Raw genomic sequence first — 27,058 nt, 5'->3', positions numbered from 1 at the left:
GGATCCAGTCCAAAGCTTTCAAGCATTATTATGGCTAACATGTTAGTTTTAGTCCTGTTTGTGACACAATAAAGTTGCATTTTATGTGTAGTTTACACAATTTATAGTACACTTGGACTCTTGTTTCATAAATATTTGCTGTAAGTATATGTTCATTTTCTAGGACATAAGACATAATTTTGCACTTTTAAATTATTGCCGTGTCCTTGTGTTTTTATATCGCTAACCATCATTTTTGTGATGTATTTGTTGACAAATTCTTGGTTGAAAGTATGTCAATTATAACATTGTTTGCATAAGAAGCAAATATCACTTTATAACACGTGTTTTTAAAAATACACTCAAAAATACATTAAAATTTGGAGGCTGCCTATATCCTAAATTCAATTTTTGAGATCAGACACTAAGACCTTGACAAATGGATATTTGCCCAGATAAACCAAAGCATGATATCTGAAGCAAATAAGGAACTGAATGTTCTTAAAATTCTGTATGTCATGGCTCTGAGGTTGTGTTTATTATAATCAAATATGCATTTTTCTCTGTCTCCAAAGGATAAATTACCTCATTAATGAATCATTTATTTATCATTCATTTGATGAGCATTTATTGCATAGTCACAAGGATATGAACAATTTAAAAAATGTCAGATGAATTAATGATGTAGCCCCTGCCCTTGAAGATCTCTCAGAAATAAACATTCCCTGGGTCAGGATACAATGTCAAGGAGAGCTCATCAGAAAAACAGAAATAGCCTAATCTCTGGCTGGACCACCATATCAGCTCTGAAATGCCAACCTCCAAACATTTAAGTAGAAAAATAAAACTCCCAATTGGTTTTTCAGCCATTTTGGGCAAGTTTCGATAATTCACGACTGAATGCATTTTCTAACACATAAAGATCACTGACTCATTTGTAGCCCAAAAGACAAACTTTTTTCCCCTTTGGGCAGAAGCAAAGGTAGAAATGTGCTAGAATTTTGACAGGATGGTAAGAAGCTGGGACAGGCTTCATAAAGCACTGGAAACTTCTAAAGTGTGACTTGTAAGGAGGCTTAATATCTGTCTAGAAGCAAAGTAAAGGGCAAAACATCTCAGGAAGAAGCGAAGGCAGAAGTGAGGTCATGGAGGTCTGAGAGAACAAGGCTTTGCAGGAACACTGGATGTCCCTGGTGTGGCTGGTATGCAGGGAATCAGGAGGGGGACTGGGATGCCAGCAGCAGCTATTGCCTAAAATGCCAAGCTAAAGATTTGGGACTTTACATCTCAGGCACTGAGGTTTTGATCCCCAGTAGTCTAGGACCACATTGTGTCCCACCTCATTGGTGCTAACAGCCTCAGTGAGAGCTTGGGACTCTGTGCACTGTGGGAAAGTGAGGGCTTGGGACTGTGGCTCCTAGAAAGGCTTATTAAGGAATGGCCCAATTGTCCTGCCAAACAGAAAGGCAATACATTCCATGTAGTTACAACAGCACCACACCTACCATCACCTCGCCTTTCCAGAGGCTGCCCACAATGCTACATCTCAGCTTCTCTGAATATGAAGTTTGTTCCTTTTCAGCATATGGGGTAAAACAGACTCACATGGTCATCCCACTGGAACCAACTGACGCACACAGTTCTCGATCCCTCAGGAGACCATCACAATTGTCTAAGGAAAACAGAGTGCTCAGATTGTCCTTATTTGTGTTGCTTTCCCTGTATTTGATTTCCATTTTGTAATCTCTTTCTTTAAATGAAAGAAACTAGAGCAAACATTTCTTGAGCACCTACTGTGTGCCAACCACTATGCTGAGAACACAGAATTTCAACTGCATGGTGAGGAAGGTGGACACAGCATTCAGGTCAGGACAGTACAGTTTGGGGTTAGACACAGTAAATAGGGCTGCCAGATTTTGCAAACAAAAAGGCAGGATGCTCAGCTGACTCTGAATTTTAGATGAGCAAGGTATCATTTAACTTCACGTCCCATGACTTATTTGAGACATACTCTAAAAGATTCATGTTTACCTGAAATTCAAATTTAACCGGGTGTCTAATATTTAATCTGGCAATATTAATAGCAAAGGATCTGTATAAAGAAAAGGAAACTATGGAAAAAAAAAAAAGATATTTTTGTCCCTAATAGGGGTCCAAAAGAGTGTCATAGTAGCTTCCATTATTGAATGCTTATTCAGTGGGAACACCCGACTACAACTAAATAAATTGCATATTTCTAGCACGCATGCTGATTTGGTTCTCAAAATACATGACTAAATATTTTGAACATCTCCTAGCTCTACCCTGAAAGTGAAAGTGAAAGTCATTCAGTCGTGCCTGACTCTTGGCGACCCCCATAGTCCATGGAATTCTCTAGGCCAGAATACTGGAGTGGGTAGCCTTTCCCTTCTTCAGGGGATCTTCCCAACCCAGGGATCGAACCCAGGTATCCCGCATTGCAGGTGGATTCTTTACCAGCTGAACCACAAGGGAAGCCCAAGTATACTGGAGTGGGTAGCCTACCCATTCTCCAGTGGATCTTCCCAACCCAGGAATCGAACCGGGGTCTCCTGCAGTGCAGGCGGATTCTTTACCAACTGAGCTATGAGGGAAGCCTTTGCTCTACCCTACATACACTTTTTCTAGGTTACTCCAAGAAGCAACTCAAAGGAAAATAGGCGCACTCAGCATTATATAAAATCTTTTAATGAAGCAAAATAGCTGATGGTGTCAAATTACAAGCTGAATTGGCTCTTCCTCAGTTTTGCTGTTTTGTTTTGAAATGTGTTTAGGTATAACCCTGTGAATCCTCTGGACAGAGCAGGTGGGCAGGGTCAGAGACTAGAACAAGGCTGATCTACAAAGGATGTGGCCAGAGTTGGTGAAACTAATCCTGACCAGGGTTCTTAGCCTTCCCCAATCAATAGAAATTGACTAGGGGCCAGACAAGAAATTCAGGCAAGGCTTTACTGGGACTCCTGCTGCATCAGAGGGAAATGAGAACAAGTAACAGGTTCCCTTGCTCTCTCACTCTCGGAGGGGAGAATGAGTTTGTTCCTTATCTGGAATGAGGGTAGGAGTGTGTCCAGGACTCGGGTCAGAGGGTGGCTTAAGTGGTTTGCCCATCCCTCTGGTGGCACTGAGGGCAGGGCACATGCTCAGTACCCTGCTTTTGCAGCCAACCCCCTGGTTTTCCCTCCCAGCTCTTCAGACGTGGCAGTTAAGTTTTTTGGTCTTTTATATCTTTCTGTCCATAATTTGCCCCAATTGTACATGCACATAGTTATTTTTAGTCCGTATAGCTTTCCTGTGTTTTGTTTCTGGAGGAGAGGTTTGTCCAGGTGCAAGCATTGCAGCACTGCAGCAAAAGATCCCAGCTCCCAGGCCGGTCTGAAGACAAGGCCAGATCAGGCCAGGAAGCTAATGGATTCCCAAACAGATGCACAACAGTGGGGCACAGTCCAGACAAGGATTAATCAATGGGCATAAAGACAGCATGCAAGAGAAGTAGGGAGAGCAATTCCAAGAGGGGAAAGGAAGAAAAGGCAGGGGCAATCGGGATGAGAAGCAAAGACCAAGCTTGAGGTCTGGACTCCAATTCCTGGAAAGAATAAAGCAGGCAGAAGAAAGGTTCAGGCTTACAGGGCCCTGGTTTACTAAGAACAAGAAAAAAAGTTTTAGATGGAAACCAAAGTGAGTTCTAATTGTTTTTTTGTTTTTTTTTAAAGATTATGACATAAAATGAGAATTTGTATGGAAACTAAGACTTTTTAAATTGAGAATTCACCTACTGCTACCAAATAGTGGTAGAGTATATCTATGGGCCATGCTATGTACTGAGATAGGAAATAAAGAATATGGTATATAATATTAACAGGCTTCTCAGGTGGTGCTAATGGTAAAGAACCCACCTGCCAATGCAGAAGACAAGAGATTCAGGTTCGATCCCTGGTTCAGGAAGATTCCTTGGAGGAGGGCATGGTAACCCATTCCAATATTCTTGCCTAGAAAATCCCATGGACAGAGGAGCCTAGTAGGCTACAGTCCATAGGGTCACAAAGAATAGGAAATGACTGAAGTGACTTAGCATGCATGTACATATAATCCTATGAAGCAATTTCTGTTATTACTGTCAATTTACTTATGAGAAAACTGAGGCAAGGAGAGAGACACTGTGACTTGCTCACAGCCACACAGTAAGGGAGTTGGCACATTAGCTGAAATCCAGAAGTCTGGCTGCAGAACGCATACTCTAATTCACTGTATCATATGGCCTGTCTGTGCGGCAAGGCCTGTCAATATGATGAGCTCTATCCCTTCCCCCACTGAGCTCCAGAGCAGAGGTGATAGAGAAGATATACTGGTAAATCATAGCACACTAATGTAACACAAGCTAAGAGACAGTGAAATATAAAGTATTGGTAATCCAAAGAGGAAAGACAACTATTTCTGAATATTTCTCAAAGAAGATTGTTTTCAACTGCATCTGGAATGATGTATGGGCTTTTCTTCATATGGATAAGAGAGAGATCTTTCTGAATGGAAGGAATGGGATGGTAAACACCTCCAGAAAGAGTATTCAGGAGTGGGCAAGCTATTCCAAGAGGCTGGAACAAAGGACACACTATGAAATGTGGCAGGTGAACTGGAGCCCATTATACAGAGTGAAGTAAGCCAGAAAGATAAAGAACATTACAGCATACTAACACATATATATGGAATTTAGAAAGATGGTAACGATAACCCTATATGCAAAACAGAAAAAGAGACACAGAAATACAGAACAGACTTTTGAACTCTGTGGGAGAATGTGAGGGTGGGATGTTTCAAAAGAACAGCATGTATACTATCTATGGTGAAACAGATCACCAGCCCAGGTGGGATGCATGAGACAAGTGCTCGGGCCTGGTGCACTGGGAAGACCCAGAGGAGTCGGGTGAAGAGGGAGGTGGGAGGGGGGATCGGGATGGGGAATAAGTGTAAATCTATGGCTGATTCATATCAATGTATGACAAAACCCACTGAAATGTTGTGAAGTAATTAGCCTCCAACTAATAAAAAAATTAAAAAAAATAAAAAAAAAAAAAGAAATGTGGCAGGTGATAAGGATGGGCAGGTAGAGTTAAGTCCACTTCTGTGTGCTGTGGTGAAGTATAGACCCACTGTGGGCAGCCATCCTGGGTTGGTTTAATGTGTTCCCATTCAGCAGGGAAATAATGCCATAAAAGACTGGAGTAGTGTGGAAATGGATCAAGTGATGGGAAAGAGATATAGGTTCTGGGTAAAACTGGAGTAAGCCCCAAAATGTGAGTGAAGTGCTATTGAAACACATTCAGCCTCAAGATAGGCTGCCTAAGCCAATCCCAGCTCACCAAAAGTAAGGACTACAGAGGCTGGGAATCAGGCCAGGCTGATATATAACAATGATACTAAGGGAAAACATGTTCCTATCTCATTTACCAAGTGTCAGTTAGTGCTCTAAGTATTTTACATCAATTAATTCTTTAAATCTTCACAAAATCCCCATTTCACAGATGAGAAAACAGAGAAGTTAAGGAATTTCCCCAGAATCATATAGCTAGTTGACTGGAGAGAGCTTGTCTTTGGACACAAGCAGCATAACATCACAGGCCATGCTCTGAGCCAGTACATTCCACTGCATCTCTAAAAATAGAATGGAAAATAGTAATGTAATAGATGCACTAAATACAAAATTTTCAGGACCCAGAAAAGTCACTGTATTGTCAGCATGGTATGATAAAGGAATTGGGTTAAATCAGCATTGAAGTGTTGAGATATGGAGAAAGAAACAAAACTTCTTCCTTTTGATCCCTTTGATGAAAACAATGCAATCTGGTAACTGTGGCTTCTCAATTAGTAGGCAGAGATTGGCTATAGAGTCTCATCACAAAACCACTATAAGTACTGGGTTTAATTTTATCTCTACTGATGTGAAACTGAGAGCTAGTTTTTTTTGAACCTTCATTTTCTCTTCTGTAAAAGGGTTAAAGATGTCATCCATGTCAACTCAAGGTAAGTTCTCAACAAATGGTAATTTTCAGATGATCATAATGATGGTAAAGATGTGATGAGTTCCCTGCCTCTAGAAGCAATCAAGTCAGAAATAAGTGGCCATTACAAATGCTATTTAAGATATATGGAGTTGTCCTTTCTACTTCCTGGATTTTAGATTCATTCTGAGACATGGCCAAAGCCTTGAAGGAGAGTTATCTTACAATGCTGTCCCACTAACCTGATGTGTGATGATCCTTAGATTCAGTACAACAGTTGGAAAAGCACCCAGAAAAAAAAAAATCACTGAAGTTTCATAACTACAACATGGAAACTTCAAAGAACAAAGAAAGAAATTATTGCGAAAACTTCCAACAGTTAACGGCTAGTAGATAACACCCCTAGAATCTAAGTTTCTCAACTTATTCCTCATTTCCTCATCAAGTATTACCAGCTAAGTCTACTATGGAAGTTTCCTTCATTGCAACAGACTAATAGTATCATACTGGTCAATTAGAAAACCAGGATCAGTGTTAAAACAGGTGTTGCTTTATCCACATTAGGAATGAATCCATTTCAGCATATGAAGCATGGCACTGTTTGCATTTATTGGAGCTTAGCTAAAAATTCAAGTTAGGTCAGGAGAATTAAGCCTTAAGTAAACTTACAAACATATGCATAGATGTAATCTCTGAATTTTTTGTTTCATTCAATTTTTGCTTTTCATTTAAAAGTACAATAAATATAATTCACTTGTGGTACCATCAGGAAGATCCATGAAGGCTTATAATTATAGCCCTTGAAATGAATATCTCTGCACTAAAGAAAAGTTTTTTAAAAATTTGTTGAAAGAAGCAATGCAATGCAGATAAAAGCCTCTTGTCAGTTTACAAGACTTGAAGTTCACCTAAGAACTTGAAGGCAAGCCTAAATGTTCCTGTGCAGAGATACTAGGAGGTCTTTCTAATCGCAAAAGTTGGAAAATAGAATGAGATCAGGTTTTCCATACAGGTTTTGGCATCCCTTTAATTTATGACTTTAAACATCATCTATGTCTCTGGGTCTGTTTCCTCAGCTGTAAGATGGAGTAATCGTAAATTTTCAAGGACATGCAGACTTTAGAAACCAGAGGATTCACATGTACTCCTTATATCGGGAGGGCCTGTCCCCAGTAGAGGTGAAGCACAGGGACTTTAGCTATGATGCTGAGTTGACATCTCACCGCCACCATCCGCTTACAATGGGAGCACAGCCTACATTCAGGGTTTCATTCCCTGCTTTGTAATCCTGGGATAATGATAATACTCATAGGATTGTTGGGAAAACTGAAAGAGTTGAAATTTTAGAAGAAAACAGTTCTTAGCACAGCATGAGGCTCACTGTAAAAATCTCTAGGCTCACTACCGTGCTAAATTTCTTAAGTTTTATTATCCAAACCTCACATTCTTCCTGCAAAGCAAGCTGATATTCTCATCCCTGAGGGTCCCATATCCTGCCAGGAGCTATACAATTGGTAAAGATCAAAGTGGCATTTGAACCATGCAGTAAAGAGCCCCCCAAATCTTTCCATCTTTGATCACATAACACTGTCTCCCCAGTTTTTTTCTTTCTATTCTTTCTAGCCCTTTCTTCATGCAGAACCAAAGTTCACCACATAAAAGTTAGCAAATGAGTTCAAGGAGATGATATGATTAAAACCTTCCCTAGAGGCTCAGATGGTAAAGACTCTGCAATGCAGGAGACCCGGGTTCTATCCGTGGGTCTGGAAGATCCCCCGGAGAAGGGAATGGCTACCTACTCCAGTATTCTTGCCTGGGAAATCCCAGGGACAGAGGAGCCTGGTGGGTTACAGTCCATGGGGTTGCAAAGAGTTGGACACGACTGAGTGACTAACACTTTCACTGTTTTAATGCTTAAAACCACATTTGCAATGACTTGAAAGTCCTAGAATCAGATAATTTGTCCTAGAATCAGATATGACTATGGAAATTAAGTTTATTCTCTCCTCTGGGGCTCCTTATTTTAGTGAACAGTATCACCTGCCACAGAGTCTCCCAAGCTAAGTTTCTAAAATGAGGTTAATACCATAAAACCAAAAGTTGTACCCCTGAGAAAAGGTAAGCCCATTTAATCATCAAGAGAGAAGTACGAAGTGATTCTCATATGGGGCCAAATATGACATTGATCCAATCAAAGATCTATTACTGATAAAACATGTCAAAAATATAGCATAATAAATAGTAGTGTGAGTCAGAACTTATCATCATGTTTAACTATGGCACACACCAGGTATTTCCATTAAAATCAAAGGAAGAAAAAAAAAGGAACCACTGACACACACAATTTCTTCTCTGGAACATCTGAACAATGTGTGAGGATATGAAACTGGTACAATAGATGTGACTATTATAAATAATGAGAAAAAGTATCATTAATTTAAAATAATTATATATATGCAAATCTCAATAAACCAAGCAAGCTTCCAGAATTATAAAAGGATTTTTAATAAAGTAACTAAATACAAAATAAACATTCAAAAATTAATAGCATTGTGTCTTACCATCACCACTACAACAGCCTCTCATAAGAGAGGCTCTTTTCCTCCTCTTGTTCACACCCCTTATAATCTATTTTCCACAAAGTAGCTGCAATAATCATTTTAAAACAAATCTGATCATGCCACTGGCTACCTTCCTATCCTTCTTCATCTTAAATACAATCAGATTCATAACTCTGGCCTCACCTCCTGCTCAGCCTCATTGCCTGCCTCTATCCCTTGCTTGTGTCTCTTCTTCCTTTGGAGATGGTGTGGACTACATTCCATAGAGGTGGGGACCAAGACTGTTCTCATGAAATTCTAGTAGCACATCTGGAAAAAACTGACTAAGCAGCTCTGAGATTCATAGAAAACAATAAACAGATAATGGTGGGAATTATAATTTTATAAAGAAAGTAAAATAAAAAGAACTATCCTCGCAATATACTAAGCTCTATTACACCTATATTTCAAAGCTATAGTCACTAAATTAAGTAGAATAAAACTAAAACAATTGCTAGTGAATGCAACATTTAATATATGATAAAGGCAGCATCACATTTAACAGGTAAAGAGATGGATTTATTCAACAGACATTATTCAAGAATTTATCTATATAAAGAAAATTTTCTTTGATTTTTTTACTATACACCATAAAATAGACCAAAGTACAGATAATTTATCTGTTAAGTATTAAATACATAAACAGAACTGATAGATAATACTTTAAGGATCTCAAGGATCTTGTGATAGAGAAAAGCTTTCTCAGCTTACATGCAGTGAATGAAAAGACATCTCTACAGTAAACGTAATCATGCAAAACTTTAAACTTCTTGAAAATTACTTATCAAGAAAACTATAAAAAATGTGCTTATATGATAATATTCTATATAGAATGTTTACAAATCAGTAAAAAAATCATTCAAATCCCAAAACAAAAATAGGCAAAGGAAATCAGTAAATAATTCACATAAGTAAATGACAAATGTGGATATACTAAAACAATGATCACCTGTCTAATAATCAAGTAGATATGAATTTAATGACTAAATATCAAGTATTAAAGTAGTACAGATTTTTCAAAGTAATCCCAGGGTTGGCAAGTATGCATTAGACAGGCACTTATCCATTATGATAAAGAAGAGCGAATTGGCACAACTTGATTAAAATGCAATCTGGCAGTGTAAATTGAGAGTTTTTAGAAAATTTATTATCTGTGACATCAGTAATCTTCCAGAAATACATCCTGAATAGTCAACATGAATACCTATATTTGTGTACAAGTATACTTAATAATACAATATTAATTATAATGAAAGGAAAAATGTTTCTAGCCTAAATGCATAATAGGGCAACAATTAAACATGTGATGATATATCTCATTTATGAAATATAGTTTAACTATTTAAATTAACGTTTTGAGAGACTAAGACTATTAGTATCAGAAAATACTAATGACATAATGTTGAGTAAAATAAAAGATTATCCTACTAAGCCACATTCAATATCATCCTAATTTTTGTGTATATTTATACAAGAAAACTTTAGGTAATATAATGAATTTTAAAATCAGTTATCTTAGGATGGTTAAACTACAATTACTTTTTACTCTCCAATGTTTTATATTTCTTTAATATGTTCATCACTATTACTTTTAGAATATTATCATTTTGGCACCAAAAATTATTTTAAATGATTAAAAGAAGAGAAACAAACTTAAGAATTTAAGGAGAAACTCAAGGGAAGGTTTGTTTTAGAAAAGTTAAAGCTGGATTTTCATCTGTAAAGTGATAAAATGATTAAAACCGGAATATGGAGAACAGTATAAGAAAATATGATCAATAAGCATATGCAAAAATATCACGGCTTAATCAATAGGCTATAAATAAAATAACAAGACAAATTACATAATGGCAAAGTATTTCATCTATTATATCAGTAACAAGGAAGTTGTGACCATGTGTGCAGTGGAGGGGTGGGAAATCAAGTTCTTAACAATCCCAAGGTCAAAATTTTGTACAAGTTCATTATTAGTGTTGGTACAAACTAGAGCTGGAAACTAGTTTCCAAATGTATAAAAGCCATAAACAAACCAAAAGTTCTCCAGGCAAGCATGCTGGAGTGGGTAGCCATTCCCTTCTCCAGGGGATCTTCCCAACCAAGGGATCAAACCTGGGTCTCCCACACTGCAGGCAGATTCTTGGCCACCTAAGCCTCCAGGAGAAGTCCAAAACAAACCAAAGGAAACAAAAAGTTATTTACTCAAAACAGGCATGACAGTATTGTTGATAACAGTCCCAGATCAAAAGCAATCTAACTATTGGAAATTAGGGGGATAGTTAAGTAAATGATGAAACCATCAATTTAGTTGTCTTTTAGTATATGAAGATTGCTACACAGCAGCATGTCTACATTGCATCCGTAAAAGCATTAAGAGGCCAAACTGCAACCACAAGAAGTACATTACTATACATACAGCCAAAAACTAAAAGTTGTTAAAGCTGATGGGATTTTCATGGACTTTGTCTTAATTTCATCCTATAATAATTCCACTCTGATTTATATTTTGAGAGAGACAATGAAAGAGAATAGTGTAAGTGAAGCAGACTCCTGGAAGAGCAAGCAATGAGTCCAGCAAACAGATTTGCTCCTGTGGGGGAAATGAGGTTCCAAAGTTCTCAGTGAAATTCTATTAGGTACTTTGAAGTACATCAGCTCATTTATTCCTCAAAATATTATTATGTGTGTGTTATTTTTAATCCTCATTTTCTGTACAAAGAACAATGGGCTCAGAATGGCTAAGTAAGTTGTTGAAGGTCACACAGGAGTAATTGTAAGAGTCTAGATTCAAACCCAGTGCTCTCTTCCTCTAAAGCCTAGCTCTATCTACTACACCTGTCCAAGGAAACCCCTTTTCCTTCAGACAGCCAGAAAAGGAGAGGTTGAATGAAGAGAAGTTTATCTGGAGTGGTGTGGGGGAGAGTGGGAAACAAATGGAAAGATGAGGGAGCATTGAATTACTTCAATCTTCTCAGTCAAATGAAGGTGAAATTGTTTGCTGAGAGTGAGATCATAGAACTTCCAGAGACTGGAAACTTGCCATCAACAGCATTGTTAGAAATCAGGTCTGGTACCAGCAAGGACCCGAGGGCAGATTTTGATTACTATTCGAGAAAGACGCAATTCCAAGTGCTTTCAGGAAATGCGAAAGGGAAAAGAACATACCCTATGAAATCACACAGTTTAAACTCTGAAAAATGTTGTCTTCAAGACAGTCTACAATGGTGATGATTCTCAACCAGGGATGATTTTGCCCATTCCCCAGTCCATCCCAAGGGACATCTGGCAGTATCTGGAAACATTCTCGGTTGTCACAGCTGGAGTTAGGGTGCTACTGGATAGGGGACAAAGGTGCTGCTATTACAGGCTTTAAATATTAGAGGAATTGGTGTACAATATGAAGCACAGTGTTCAGTCACATGGGCCCTCCTCAACCACCATTATGTTTCCACTTAACCAACTGCCCTTGGGCTCCCACTTTCTCAGCTTCCTTAAATAACTACCAAATCCAGCCCCTGACATCTGGTCTCAATATTGACCTACTGTCTATCAACCAATCAGCCTAAACCTTGACACCTTAACAGTTGAACTGAACCAATATTTCTATATATTACAAGCTAAGAATAAAGAGGTAAAATGCCAAGATATTACTCTGAGATCCAGGAAGCCATTTCAATTCTAGAACTGTGTTAATAGTAAGGAAATCATCATGGATATGCACACCGATTTATCCACAAAAATGCTTATTCCAGAGTTTTTTGTGATAAGGAAGATACAGCAACAACCTAAATATCTACTAGTGGGGAACAGTTAAATTAGTATGACACATCCAATTTGGAGATTCTAATTTTTGATGTAAAAAGATAAAGACTAGATTACAGTTTACTGTGTAAAACATGAAATCATTATCATAAAATACCAATTAGCACAGAAAATATCTGGAAAGACAAACACCAAATTAGGAACAGTAATTATCTCAGGGTAGTGGAATTATAGCTCTTTTAAAATATACTTTACTGTATATTTCAGATTTTCTAAAATAAGCTTGGTATTGTCACTTTAAACAAAATAAGAGTAACGAAGAGCACAATTTTTTAGTTAAGTGTGTATTTTCCTCAGGCTCAAAAAGAGTTGCACTTTGAAAAAGAAAATTAAAGGAAATCTGAAAATGTGAGCATGAAATTTCAGCGGCTCAAAAGGAGAAAAAGAAAACTATTAAACTGACAAAAAGCTTCCTTTCTGTACGGAGTTGTCAACTTCAGTGTAAAACACTTGCAGCCAAAGAATGAGACATGAAATCTTAACTATCCAAAAGAAGGTGCTTCTTTTCCAAAGCAACAAGGTTCCCACTCAAATTTGCTTTTGTTTTGTTTTGCTTTATGCTGTCAAATGGTCATTTGCCTTATCTCAATTGAGAAAACTTCGTCTGAAATCTCCAAGTAATTATATACAAATGATCTTAAAATCAACACAAAAAGCTTTCCTATCTTTCTTAGGCTTTCTTCAGTTCTGCGTGGTAGAGTAGTTTCCCATAATATTTTTAAGTGTACCTATATATAAGAATTAGAGAACGAAAACTGTGAAGTGTTCCAAGTGCTTTTAGGAAAAGCTTTTAATCTGTAAGTACTTCAATGTGGAGTTTATGTAAGTTGGGGAAAAGAGCAGCTTTGCAATGAATCCAACCAGGAAAAAACATCCACTCTTCTTCCACAGCTAGGCAGCTTCCACACCATACACATTTTAAAATGGAATTCCTAAATTCTCCTAAAAATTACCCATCATTTTCCTAATTCAAGCTGTATCTACCAAAGCACCGTGCAGTACAGATCAATAACATCAACATCCTTGTGCCACATAACCTGAAAGTCCTAGACTCTTTCACCTTTTTCTTACCCACGATCTCTTTCAGTTCAGTTCAGTCACTCGGTCATGTCTGACTCTTTACAACCCCATGGACTACAGCACGCCAGGCCTCCCTATCCATCACCAACTCCTGGAGTTTACTCAAACTTATGTACATTGAGTCAGTGATAACATCTAACCATCTCATCCTCTGTGTCCCCTTCTCTTCCCGCCTTCAATCTTTCCCAGCATCAGGGTCTTTTCAAATGAGTCAGTTCTTCCATTCAGGTGGCCAAAGTATTGGAGTTTCAGCTTTTTTTTTTTTCATTTATTTTTATTAGTTGGAGGCTAATTACTTTACAATATTGTAGTGGTTTTGTCATACATTGACATGAATCAGCCATGGATTTACATGTATTCCCCATCCCGAGCCCCCCTCCCACCTCCCTCTCCACCCGATTCCTCTGGGTCTTCCCAGTGCACCAGGCCCGAGCACTTGTCTCATGCATCCAGTCTGGGCTGGTGATCTATTTCAGCTTTAACATCAGTCCTTCCAATGAATATTCAGAAATGACTTCCTTTAGGATGGACTGGTTTGATCTCCTTGCAGTCCAGGGGACTCTCAAGAGTTCTCCAACCCCATAGTTCAAAAGCATCAATTCTTCAGCACTCATGTTTCTTTCTAGTCCAACTCTCACATCCATACATGACTATTGGAAAAACCATAGCCTTGACTAAACAGACCTTTGTTGGCAAAGTAATGTCTCTGCTTTTTAATATGCTGTCTAGGTTGGTCATAACTTTTCTCCCAAGGAGTAAGGGTCTTTTAATTTTATGGCTGCAGTCACCATCTGCAGTGATTTTTGAGCCCCCCCAAAATAAAGTCAGCTACTGTTTCCCCATCTATTTGCCGTGAAGTGATGGGACCGGATGCCATGATCTTTGTTTTCTGAATGTTGAGTTTTAAGCCAACTTTTTTACTCTCCTCTTTCAACTTTCATCAAGAGGCTCTTTTAGTTCTTCTTCACTTTCTGCCATAAGGGTGGTGTCATCTGCATATCTGAGGTTATTGATATTTCTCCTGTCAATCTTGATTCCAGCTTGTTCTTCATCCAGCCCAGCATTTCTCATGATGTACTCTGCATATAAGTTTAGCATCTACTATATTCCTGTGCTGCTTAGAACTTCACTCCTTGGTTTTATGTTTCATCCTCAGCTTCAAATTAGTCCTTAGGACATGGCAATAGACTTGGCTCCTGGAATTGTAACCACCAGAACTCTCTTGACATGGTTTTATGCTTGCCTTCTGAAGTCTCTCCTTGCTGCTGCCTTTGGTGTTCACCTGGTCTGTAACAACTGTCTGGCACAGATCTATGAGGAAAGCATATTTGCTAGGCAGCCCTACCCGCTTTGTGATGTTTAATTTTTTTTCCATCAACTTGGCTAAGCCAATGGTTGCTCATCTTTTCTGGGTGTGTCTGTGGAGGTATTCTGGAACAGATTAGTATTGGAATCAGAAGACTAAGGAAAGAAGATCCAAATGATGTAATCGGGGCTCCATTTTTCTCAGGTAGATAGATTATCTCCATGTAATGGGTGTGATGGAGTCTCAGAACCCAGGACTCATAGTCTGCCACTGGAGAAGTCCCCTTCTCCAAAGCACTGGCAAAACAGATATAGATCTCAAGGAGAACACTGGCTGTTCTCAAATCATGTGAGTGTGGCTGAACCAATAACCCTGACCAGGGCATTGGGTGTTTGTCTGGACATGAATTAAGTACCCAGACCTATGGGAGGTAGAGAAGAAGGAAGAGCCCATCATCAGAGCCGCTTGGAATTGGTTCTCCAGCAAAGTTGGTGGGTCTGTTAACAGAAAGAGGAATTGATGTTGGACTGAAAAGAAGAAGGCTGGTAACCTATATGATCTCGAGTTTCTTCACAGCTGGTTTTTTCTATTTTCTACTATTCTAGGCCTCACTGCAAATAAGTACCTGAGAAGCTATGCTAAAATCTGAAGCAAGGAATATTTAACACCACAAAAAAGCAGAAATAGGATGTTTTAGGACAAATGGGAGCTTCGTACCAACATATGCTCTGATGTGAACAAACAGCAATCATTAAGCTCATTGCTTTGTGTCTCGTGGTCCACTAAGCTCTGTTAGGAAGACATATGCTATCAAGCATAAACCAGTAAGGTCAGTAAACATGTTTGAAATCAGAAAACTTAACATTTAGATACATAACCTCATGTAAATCTCTGAGGTACTCTGAATCTGACCTGTGAAATGGGAGCATTAACACAAATACTATCTCCAAATAATTGCAAAAACCAAAAGAGATAAAAGTAAAAGCACTTCAAAAATATGATGCAGTAAAAACTTAATTATTTTTACAGAACAGAAGTTTAAATAGGTGTGAGGTTTTATGGCTCCATAAATGCTATAGAAATACAAATCATGCAGAGGGAGTAACAGTCTGATCAGAAAGGGAGGTGGGATTAGAATGGGGCCTGTAAGGCTAGATATAGTTCACACAGAAAGAGGCAAGAGTTACCTCTTGCAACAGTCTTGTGACTTGACTGTGGATTGACTTACGGAAATTTCTAGCATCAAAGTTTTCTACCTTGTGCAGGTTTGCAGTCAAATTTACAGTTTTCTTTTATCTGTTCACTGTTTGTACTCTGCTTCCAGAGCACAGACAAATTTCACAAGTCTCAGTTGACGAAGAAAGTGCTATATGGAAATCCAGTGCCAGAGGGAAAAGTTCTCTGATGCTTAGAGAAAAGAACAGAGGTTTGCCAAATAGTCTGAAAACAATTTGGAATTTGATATCAATGAGGTCCTGGCAAAAGTCTGCACTGAACCAAATATTTAACCTCATCCTCGGCATTTCAAATGACAAGTATTACATGGAGAAATTAGAGCTGTTGGGCAGTGGAGCCCATGTTAGCTCCTTTCAGAAATAAAGTATTAGTAATTTTCTTTTCTCCAGGCTCTGAGATCTTTCCTACTCGTCTACTCCATTATCCAGCAATGATTTATTATGCCCTTCTCTGGCCAGGAACTTGTAAGGTTCAAGGAAGATAAAGATGAAAGTCATTGTACCTGACCTCAGCAATCTTGTGTCTGGTGATTTAGGCTGGGATTACTGTTCAAAGAAGATAGCACAAAAGAAGGATGACTTTTGAGATAGTACACAAAGAGGCATACATAGAGACAACTGCACAATTCTAACACGGAATAGAACAGGATTGACTTGGACCAAACTGAGCTTAACCATCAATCTGAATCAATGAAATCATTTTTAGTGAATGGAAATCCCAAACTTCTTATAACATTTATTATTTGAATTGCACCCATTTTATAGATGAGGATCCAAAGAACCACTGGATTTATATAGAGTAACACTATTAAGAGGTGACTTTTCTGATTCTAAACGTTGTGCCCTTTCCACTGTACTTTCTTACATCGTTCTAAGTTGTCTATGCATGTTTGCCATGTCCTCACCATCTTATCAATTTAAATTTGTGAGGAGAAATTGTGAATTAATAAGTCAAATAATCTTTTAACACATATTATTAAGAAGGTACTATGCCAGACACTGAGGATATCAAGATGAGAACAACACAGTTCATCCTTCTCAGTTTTGAACAACAGATAAATAACTTCATATTACACAGGGCATTATAACATAGTATTTAAGAACCTAGATTCTGGAAGAGTAATAGACTGAAGAAATATTCAGGAGGTAGGAATCAATAAGACACGCTAATTGACTGGAAGTTTAATTGATTTTCTCTATTTTTCTGGTTTTTATTTCACTGATTTCCACACGTTTTATTTCCCTCCATGTACTCATTTTGAGTTTACTTTGCTCTTTTTCTAACTTCTTAAGGTCACTTAAGATGACTGAATACAACCTTTTCTTATTTCTAATCTGAGCATTTAAAAATTCAAAAATAAGCAAAAAACTTGAATAAACATTTCTCAAATGACATACAAATGGCCAATAAGCACATGAAATATTACTCAAAAATTATAGAAATGCAAATCAAAACTCCAGTGAGACACTACTTCATACCCATTAGTTTGGTTATTATAAAAAAAAACCAAAATGTGTTAGCAAGAAATTGGGATGCTGGTGCACTGTTGGTGGGAATGTAAAATGTTGCAGCCACTGTGGAAAACAGTAAGACAGATTCTCAAAAAATTAAACATATGAAATATGTGATCCAGCAATTCCACATCTGGGGGTACCCAAAAGAACTAAAATCAGGGAGTCAAACAGATATTTATACTTAAATGTTCAAATTACCAAAATCACAACAGCCAAAAAGTAAACATAGTTCAAATTTCCACTGATAGATGAACAGATAAACAAAAGGCAGTGTGTATATGCAATGAAATATTATTCAGCTTTAAAAATGAATGGGATTCTGATACATCATGGATGAACCTTGAAGACATTATTCAAAGTGAAATAAATCATACAAAATAGGAAAAATGGGCTTCCCTGGTAGCTCAGACAGTAAAGAATCTGCCTGCAATGCAGGAGACCTCCTGTACATACCACAAAAAGGCCATGTGAGGAGATGGGAGGATTTGGCCTTTGCAAGCAAGGAAGAAACTTCTCACCAAAAACTAACTCGGCTGCACATTGATCTTGGAACTCCCAACCTCCAGAACTGTGAGAGATACATCTCTGTTATTCAAGACACCGAGATTGTGGTATTTTGTTGCAGTAGCCAAGGACATTAGAACATTGCATCCGCATCCCACAGTTTTCTAGTTTTCATTTTATTTCAGTTAAATACTTTTAACTTCTCTTGTGATTTCTTTTTTAACCCATTGGTTGTTTGACTTCCAGATCTGTTGGAATTTTCCAGATATTTTTCTACTGTTGATTTGTAAGTCACGTCCACTGTGGACCGAAGAACTGAGATTTGTCTTATGGAACAAAAAGTGATCTACATTGGCAAATAAAAGAATGTGTGCTTTTCAGCAGATAGGTGGCAAATTCTATAAATATCTATTTGGTTAAGCTGGTTGATAGTTTCTTCTATATCTCTACTGACTTTGTGACTATTGTTGTATCATTGTATCAGTTCATGCTTTCCAGATGGTTCAGTGGTAAAGAATCTACCTGCCAATGCAGGAGACGCAGGAGACCAAGTTTCAATCCCTGGGTCAGGAAGATCCCCTGGAATAGGATATGGCAACTCACTCCAGTGTTCTTGCCTGGAAAATTCCATGGACAGCGGGGCCTGGCTGGATGCAGTCCATGGGGTCACAAAGATTGAACACACACGCATGCACACATTATATCCGTTAATGAAAAAGAAGTGTTGACATTTCCAACTACATTTGTAAATTTCTCTTTTCTCTATTTATTTCTTCTATTTCTCTATTCTGTATTCTTTTATATCTATATTTCTGCTAATTTTTGCTTTGTATATTTTGAATATCTGCTATGAGATACATACACACTTAGATTTGTTATGTGTTCATAAAAGGTCATCTTTTTATCATTATAAAATGTCACTTTTATCTCTGACAGTAGTCAGTGCCCAGAAATTTACTCTGTCTGGTATTAATGTAGCCCATCACAGCTTTCTTATAGTTAGTGGTATCATGGACTATCTCACTTCATTCTTTAATAATTTTTTTAGAAATACTTTATTTTTGGAATAGTTCTAGATTTATAGAAAAAATTAGATTTTGGGACTCCAGTTTATGTGTGTTAGACAGTTGATATTATTCTCAAGTGACTTAGACTTTGTTTTTGTTTATTATTTCCCTCCTATTTATTTTGAATAGTTTTTGATGTTGTGTTTCAAGTTTACTGATCTTTTCTCCTGAAGTATTTGTTTTAAAAGCAGTCAGTGAAAATTTTATTTCTGATATCTTATTTTCCATCTTTAGAGTCTCTATTTGTTTTTGAAATTTTTCTCCCATGTCTTTCCTCTTTAGGTTCATGTTTCTTTAAAAGCTTGAGCACATTTATAAAAGGTCTTTCCAGATCTCTATATACTACTTGTTTCATCTCTGTTATTTATGGGCCTACTTTTCTATCATCTCATATTTTTCTTCCTAGTTACAGGTCACAATTTCTTACTTCTTCACATGTCTCACACTTCTTGACTGGATGCCAGACATCGTGAATGTTACATGGTTGAGTGTTAAATTTTGGTGTAGTCTATGAGAGAGTTTTGAATTTTGTTGCAGTGAGCAATTATGCTGTCTGCTCAATAATTTGTTCCTTCTGAGTATGCCTTCAAGATATTTTAGGGGTAATCCATGGCATTCTACCTATAGGTAGAATTTATAATACTACTAAGACATCACTCTTCTAGGGTTTCTAATAATTGTCCCATATATTTAACACATTCTCTCTATTCTGGTCCTGTGTGACTCTGGGAATTAGTCCACTTAGAGCTCTCAGGAAATTTTTCTTCTCTCAGAAGTTGTCTTATGTTCATACTTTTGAAATTTCACCTAATATATTCACAGACTGGTATTCAATCAAAGACTCAAGAGGACTCCTACGCCGACCTCTTTCTTTGCTAAGTTCACTTCTCTCCAGGATTCTGTCCTGAAAATTCTATTCACTTATGTCTCCCCAAACTCCAAGCATCTGTCTCTTCAACCAACAAGACCACTGTTCTTGGCTTGGGTTCCCCCTGCCTGCACTACACCCTGAAAATGACCTCTGGGCAGAAAGCTGGGGCAGGTTTGTATGTGTTCATCTTGTATGTGTCTCTTCTCTCAGGGACCCTCAGTCCTATGATGCCTGTTGTCCAGGGTCTGAAAACAGTAATATTTTTGTCTAGTTTTTCTAGTCCAAGTTTGGACCATTAGTCTCACGGATATACGGAGAAAGACAGAGAAAAAGAGGCAGAGAAAAAGAGATGGAGAATTCACTCTGAAAATGGGTTGTCCGTGGGAGTAAGCATTAAGGAAGCATAAATCACATGACCAGAAGCCAAATACACTTTGGTCAGCAAAGGGAGACGTGAAGGGGGCATGGTACCCAAGAACGATATAATAGTACACCCTAGCAGATGCCAGCTCTACAATGAAGCCAACTCATATCAGTCTCCCTCTCCTATACTCTTTCAATGTCACGACTTTACAAAAGGTCCCTTTTAACACCAATGATAAAGGAGAAAGGGAGGAAAAGGAAGCGGGAGAAACCAAAAATGACAGAACTAGGCTCCAAGTTACTGAGAAAGTATAGATGAAAAATATCAAGGTTTCTGCCACTGAATGAAGGAAATTAGGTTCAGTTGTAGAAACACAAAATTACTTTCTCCCCCTACAGCAGTTTCTTAGGAGGACATTGCAGCATCATTTATACTAATTACCCACTCCCCTCTGTTGTTCATTGTTCACTGATGGCTTTAGGCAAGCTTGCCTTGCATTCTCAAGTGTACTATAAGTCTCTCAAACACAATATTTTTTAATACTTCTTTTTTTTTTTTTAAATATCCCACAGCATGTAGCACAGAACTGAGACCATAAGAGGGAAAATTTAACAGGTACATGGAGGTTTACCTGAAAATCACCTCCCTGTTTTTCTGAATAATTCTTCCTGAAAGTTGCCTCAGAGCTTATGATCATCTCTTTTTTCTTCTCCTGTTAGGAGAACCAGTCCTACCCATGAGATGTTTCCTAGACATCCCTCATTGCCAACATCTCCTCCCACTGCCACACAATGTATGAGACAACTTGTTCCAATATTTTATTCAGAAAAATGTGATCACTGTACTTTAAATCATTATGACAGCAAGAAATGTTCAACCTTTGTTGGCTCTCACTTTTAATTTACAACTTTGAGTGCAACTCCTCCGTGAATCTCCCACTAGATAAGCATTATATTATTTGTCAAGTAAAAAGATAAAAGCTGTTTAAAAATATTTTCCCATTTTCATTCAAAAAAAATTTTTAAAGCAAAAAAATGTGCTCAATTGTGTTATGCAGCAATGATACCCCACAAAATATTCTGATTGTTGGGACAAAGATATGGCAAGTCTTAGTGAGAATATGATTTTATTTGAAATACATGATTACATCTTATGCTTTTAATTGCAAATAAAAACCATGTCACTGGGGCCTCTCCAGGAGAAAACAAAAGTGAAAAAAAAATCTATTGACAAGGAGCTAGGTGTTAAGAAAAGGGGACAGCTCAAATCTGCTTGATTTAGACTGGCAAAAATCAGCAGCAGTTGCAGAATTAATTATACTAAAAAAATAGTGAATGACCTTTGGTAAGTGAACTTTGCTTTAAAATAAAAATTTAAAAAGCACCTATTCTGCTGGGTTTCAGACGCATGGTCAAAGAGGGGCTAAGCAGTCTTTGGGAGTCCATGGTTGCCATAGAAACATTTATGAGTTGATCTTTCTATGCTGAGAGGTGCTTTGCATACAGGCTATCTAAGGTGAGGCAAATGCCCAAGGGACAGATTCACTCAATGCCAATTAATTATAACAGTGTGGAAGAATCAGAAGAATAGGAAGGGGGTGGGAAAGCACAGAGAAATGGTTATTGCATTATGAAAATGCTAGTTAAGGATATTTACATCATGGTTTCCTTAACCATGGTAAAGACGCAGATCTGTTTTCACCACATGGCATGTCGGTTTGCAAATTTGATCCTACATATCATTTACTGAATGTTTGCCTTGAACAACAGATCTAATCTCTCTAAGATTTAATTATTTTATCTGCAAAATGGAGCTATGGATACTAACTTTGCAGATTAAGAGATTTAAAAGGGAAAATATATGTAAAATATCATGCATATTTCTGAAACTATTCCAAATGCTCGAAAGATTTGGTTAGGGAACCGTTGACTGAAATTACCCTCCTTGGCCAGGAAGGATGACCACTTGTATGAGTTGTCTCACAACAGGAAATCCCGGTAAGGAACATGGTACTGCACCCAAAACTAACTGGGAAAATTCAGGAGGGGCCAAAAAGAGGGAGGAAACACTAGCTAATGATACGTCTCAGCACTATGTGCAATAGCTAAGACATAGAAGCAACCTAGATATCCACTGACAGGTGAATGGATAAAGAAATTGTGGTACATATATACAATGGGATATTAGCCATAGAAAGGAACACATTTGATTCAGTTTTACTGAGGTGGATGAACCTACAGCCTGTTATACTGAGTAAAGTAAGTCAGAAAGAGAAAAATAAATATATTAATACATATGTATGGAATCTAGCAAAGAGTTGGAGATGACTGAGTGACTGAACTGAACTGAACTGAATGGAATCTAGAAAAATGATATTGATGAACCTATTTGCAGAGCAGGAATAGAGATGCAGACATAGAGAAGAGGCTTGTGGACACAGGGCAGGAAGGAGCAGGTGGGGCAAATTGAGAGAGCAGCATTGAAACATATGTATTATCACATGTAAAACAGATGGTATAACACAGGGAGCTCAACCCAATGCTCTGTGACAACCGAGAGGGGCGGGATGGGGTTGGGGGTTGGAGAGAGGTTTAAGAGGGAGGGGACATATGTATACTTATGACTGATTCACATTGTTGTATGGCAGAAGCCAATACAACATTGTAGAGCAATTGTCTTCAAATTAAAAATAAATTTAAAAACAAAACAAAAATAAATGGAACTTTCAGGAGAGAGGAGACACCAGCCTACCAACCTCCCAGAATCCTTTGTGCTGAAATCCAACTTGACTGAAAGATGTGCATGCCACCAGCTAGACCCTGAGTCAGACCAAATATGGGTCAAGAAAGATAACTGACCAGAGACGACCTGGAAACAACCCAGTACCATAAAACCTGAGACTGCAAGCCACGTGGCAGAGCAATTCTCTTGGGATCCCTCACCCTCCTGCTCTCCACCAGCAAGTCTCTTCCCAATCAAGTCTTTTGCTTTGGCAGTATGTGTGCTTCCTAAGATAATATATTTCCAAATTTAGAAAAAAGCCCATTCTCGGGCCCTGGAAGGTGTTCCCTTTCCTACAAGAATTTTAATTCTTTTCCATATCTTGCTGGATTCTATAAGACTTAGCATACTGCTGGAGAAAAGGAAATATGGTCAGTCTCCATCCATTCTTATTTATAAATCTCAAATATTCATAAAACTATTGAAATCATTAGGTTTCTCTATTGCCTTCTGATCTGAGTATTTAAATCAATATAAATAGATAATGGTAGTTGAGAAACAAGATGTCTTACTTAAGAAAACATCCTGTGCACAGAAGAGCAACTTTCCAGATAATTTTATACAACAAATATATCATTAAAACATTGTTCAATCACTAATTCATGTCCGACTCTTTTGCGACCCCAAAGACTGTAGCCCGCTAGGCTCCTCTGGTAAATATAGGTTGAGTATATTGAATCTCTTTGATGATTCAGAGGTTACTTAATTTCTTTCAGGGCTTAGGTTTGGGAACATCCATTTCACAGAAGAGTTGAAGTGCCAATTAATGAGATTGGTTTGATAAGGTGGATAGAGGAGGTGACCTTATAAACAGCTTTTGAGAATGTGTTCTCCATAAACAGGTTGCTCTCTGGCAATATGTAAAACACTAAGACAAGAAAACAAATCAGCCTAGTCTGAGTCCAGGATGAGCTCATTAGAGTGAAAAAAGGAAACACAAAACATATTTTAGCATAAAAATAATTTTAAGTGGAATCATAGGCAGAATTACAGAGAGAAACAGAGGCACAGAAAAGGGACATATTAATCTAGCTTGCAATGGACACCAAGAAAAGTCACATTAATCTTCCTAAGGCATAGTCTGATAAACAAGATGATAGTCCTGCTCAAAATTTTTCAGTTATTCCCCATAATCTAAGAATGAAGATAATAAGATGATACTCTTTAGCCTGACTTGGAAAATGTATCCCTTTACAATCAAGATATCAACTGCTCCTTCAGCCTTTTCTCCTATAACACTTCCAAAGAATTCTCCATAAAGGTGCTCCAAGCTCACCTCATATTCTCTTGAGGAAGCATCAAGCTCCCTAATATCCAGAATTTCCATGACACCAATTCCCACCTTTACTAAGGGCATAAATATGATAGGACTTAGATAGAAGCAACAACCACCCTTTGGACTATAGCCTACCAGGCTCCTCTGTCCATCAGATTTTTCAGGCAAGAATACTGCAGCAGGTTGCCATTTTTCTCCTCCAGACGATCTTCCCAACCCAGGAATCAAACCCACATCTCCTGTGTCTCCTTCATTGGCAGGTGGATTCTTTACTTGTTGAGCCATTGGGGAACCCCAGCTGTCCAGCAGAAGCAAGAACAGATAGTGGGAAACAATCAAGAATGCCAAGCATCTCCATCACTGATTTGACCAGATGACATGCAAATTTTCATCTTTTATTGTGTTTAATGGTGAAGCATACATTAGGCTGTATTAATATATGGACTCCAGTACTCTTGCCTGGAAAATCCCATGGATGGAGGAGCCTGGTAGGTTGCAGTCCATGGGGTCGGACACGACTGAGCGACTTCACTTTCACTTTTCACTTTCATGCACTGGAGAAGGAAATGGCAACCCACTCCAGTGTTCTTGGCCGGAGAATCCCAGGGACGGAGGAGCCTGGTGGGCTGCCATCTATGGGGTTGCACAGAGTCGGACGCGATTGAAGCGACTTAGCAGCAGCATGACATTTAGACCACCTTAGTTCATTCCCTTTCTCATGATAACTTGTCCCTCAATCAATCCCTGCTGATAATTATGATTCCTATCTTCCATTGTGGCTCAGTCACTAAGCTGTGTCTGACTCTTTGTGACCCCATGGACTGCAGCATTCTAGTCTTCCCCATCCTTCGCTATCTCCCAGTGTTTGCTCAAACTCATGTCCATTAAGTCTATGATGCCATCCAACCGTCTCATCATCTGTCGTCCCCTTCTCACCCTCAGTCTTTCCCAGCATCAGGGTCTTTTCCAATGAGTTGGCTCTTTGTATCAGATGATCAAAGTGTTGAAGCTTCAGCATCAGTCTTTCCAGTGAATATTCAGGGTTGATTCCTATATAGATGTCCGTAGAAGTTGGTGATGGACAGGTAGGCCAGGCATGCTGCAATTCATGGGGTCGCAAAGAGTTGGACTCGACTGAGCAACTGAACTGAACTGAGAAGTAATAAGCAGAGACAATGACCATTCTCTCTTTGTGATCACATAGGAAGTCTACTTTTTCCAACCTCCCACAGAATTAGAGTGAGCTAATTTGAATGAGTTCTGGCCAATGGGGTGTGGCAGAAATGATATAAGTAGGCCTAGCTATTTATACATCCTTTGATATCCTCCAAGCCTCTCTTCATTGTTTGCGCAACTTTGAAGACCACATGTTCCAGATGGCATGGCTCCAAGATGCAGGAAGGTTACCTAACTTATACCAGACTTAGTATGAGCAAAAACAGACAGAGTCAAGCCACCATGTCAGCTAGTATTAAGTACTCTGACTAGCACATCCAGTAAGCGTATCTGTTCCTTACTTTAAATTTTACCACTTTGGTTCTTTTCTTCTTAGTATGCTGAATCGTTCTTGTTCTACAAGAATTAGCTCAATCTTCACCAATTTACTAAGCTTTCTGTCCTTTAGCACTCATTTCCCCATGACCTTTACTGTGTGTCATTCATCTCAAATATAAAATTGCTGCATCTAAAGAAAAGTAGAGTATTACTTTCTAAACTATACACTGTGACCCATATGGTAACTGAAAGTATTTGCATGGCAAATGGATGAGGTTGTTTTTGAATGATGATGATCACTCAAGGAATATTAGCCACCCCCAGGACCCACTCAGCTGCTTGGAGGTCAGAAAGTCTTAATAACTCAAGGAATTTATTGTCTATTCATACCATCATGCCATGGTACACTAGTTGGGAAGTTTTGAAAGAAAAGAAGCCTACTCAGAGTCCTACATAGTAGAATTATCTTTGAGCTATCACCATGCTACAGAATCTGAGCTACATTTTCCTTAGGGTCTTCTTACTACGTATTATACTACCATGTGAAGAGCATTTATTATATTATTTATATTATAGATCATAGGTCTCATTAATCCTCATAGAATCAAGAAGTAGTGTTCATCATTTATAATCAGAATATAAAGAAACTGAAGCTCAGAGAGGTTGAGTAATTTGCACATGTGCAGTTTTGCACCAAAACTCAAGTGAGGCTAGCTCCAAAGTCATTTTGCCTCTGTGAAGAGACTCTCCTTTATTACTGAACCAGAGTGATTGTACAAACCAAACTTTACAGATGGAGATATATGAAGTAGAAATCCAACTTTTGCCTTTACAATGGGAAATGTATTACCAAACGAATTAGAATACTGATTTCAACTCCTTGTTGCAATCTTGTATCTCAATTTTTAGAAGATAAAAACCCAAGTTCATGTAAACCTGGTTGAGATATACTATTCTGAAGGTGTAAGTTACACTGTAGTTAGATTTGCCTATAAATTTCAGTACAAGGAACCAGGGTTAGAGTTGAGAAGTAGTATCTTAGAATGTACAATATCATAACTGAGTAGTCCATCCTATACCAAGTTGGAAATCTAGGGCAAAGCAAAAAGAGAGAGCCCCAGTAGAAAGCCAAACAGAAAGAAGGCAAAAAAAATGA

This window comes from Cervus elaphus, chromosome 17 (assembly GCF_910594005.1).
Source record: "Cervus elaphus chromosome 17, mCerEla1.1, whole genome shotgun sequence".
Taxonomy (NCBI): Eukaryota; Metazoa; Chordata; class Mammalia; order Artiodactyla; family Cervidae; genus Cervus; species Cervus elaphus.
The sequence above is the reverse complement of the archived record's forward strand: the minus strand, read 5'-3'. Positions refer to the sequence as shown.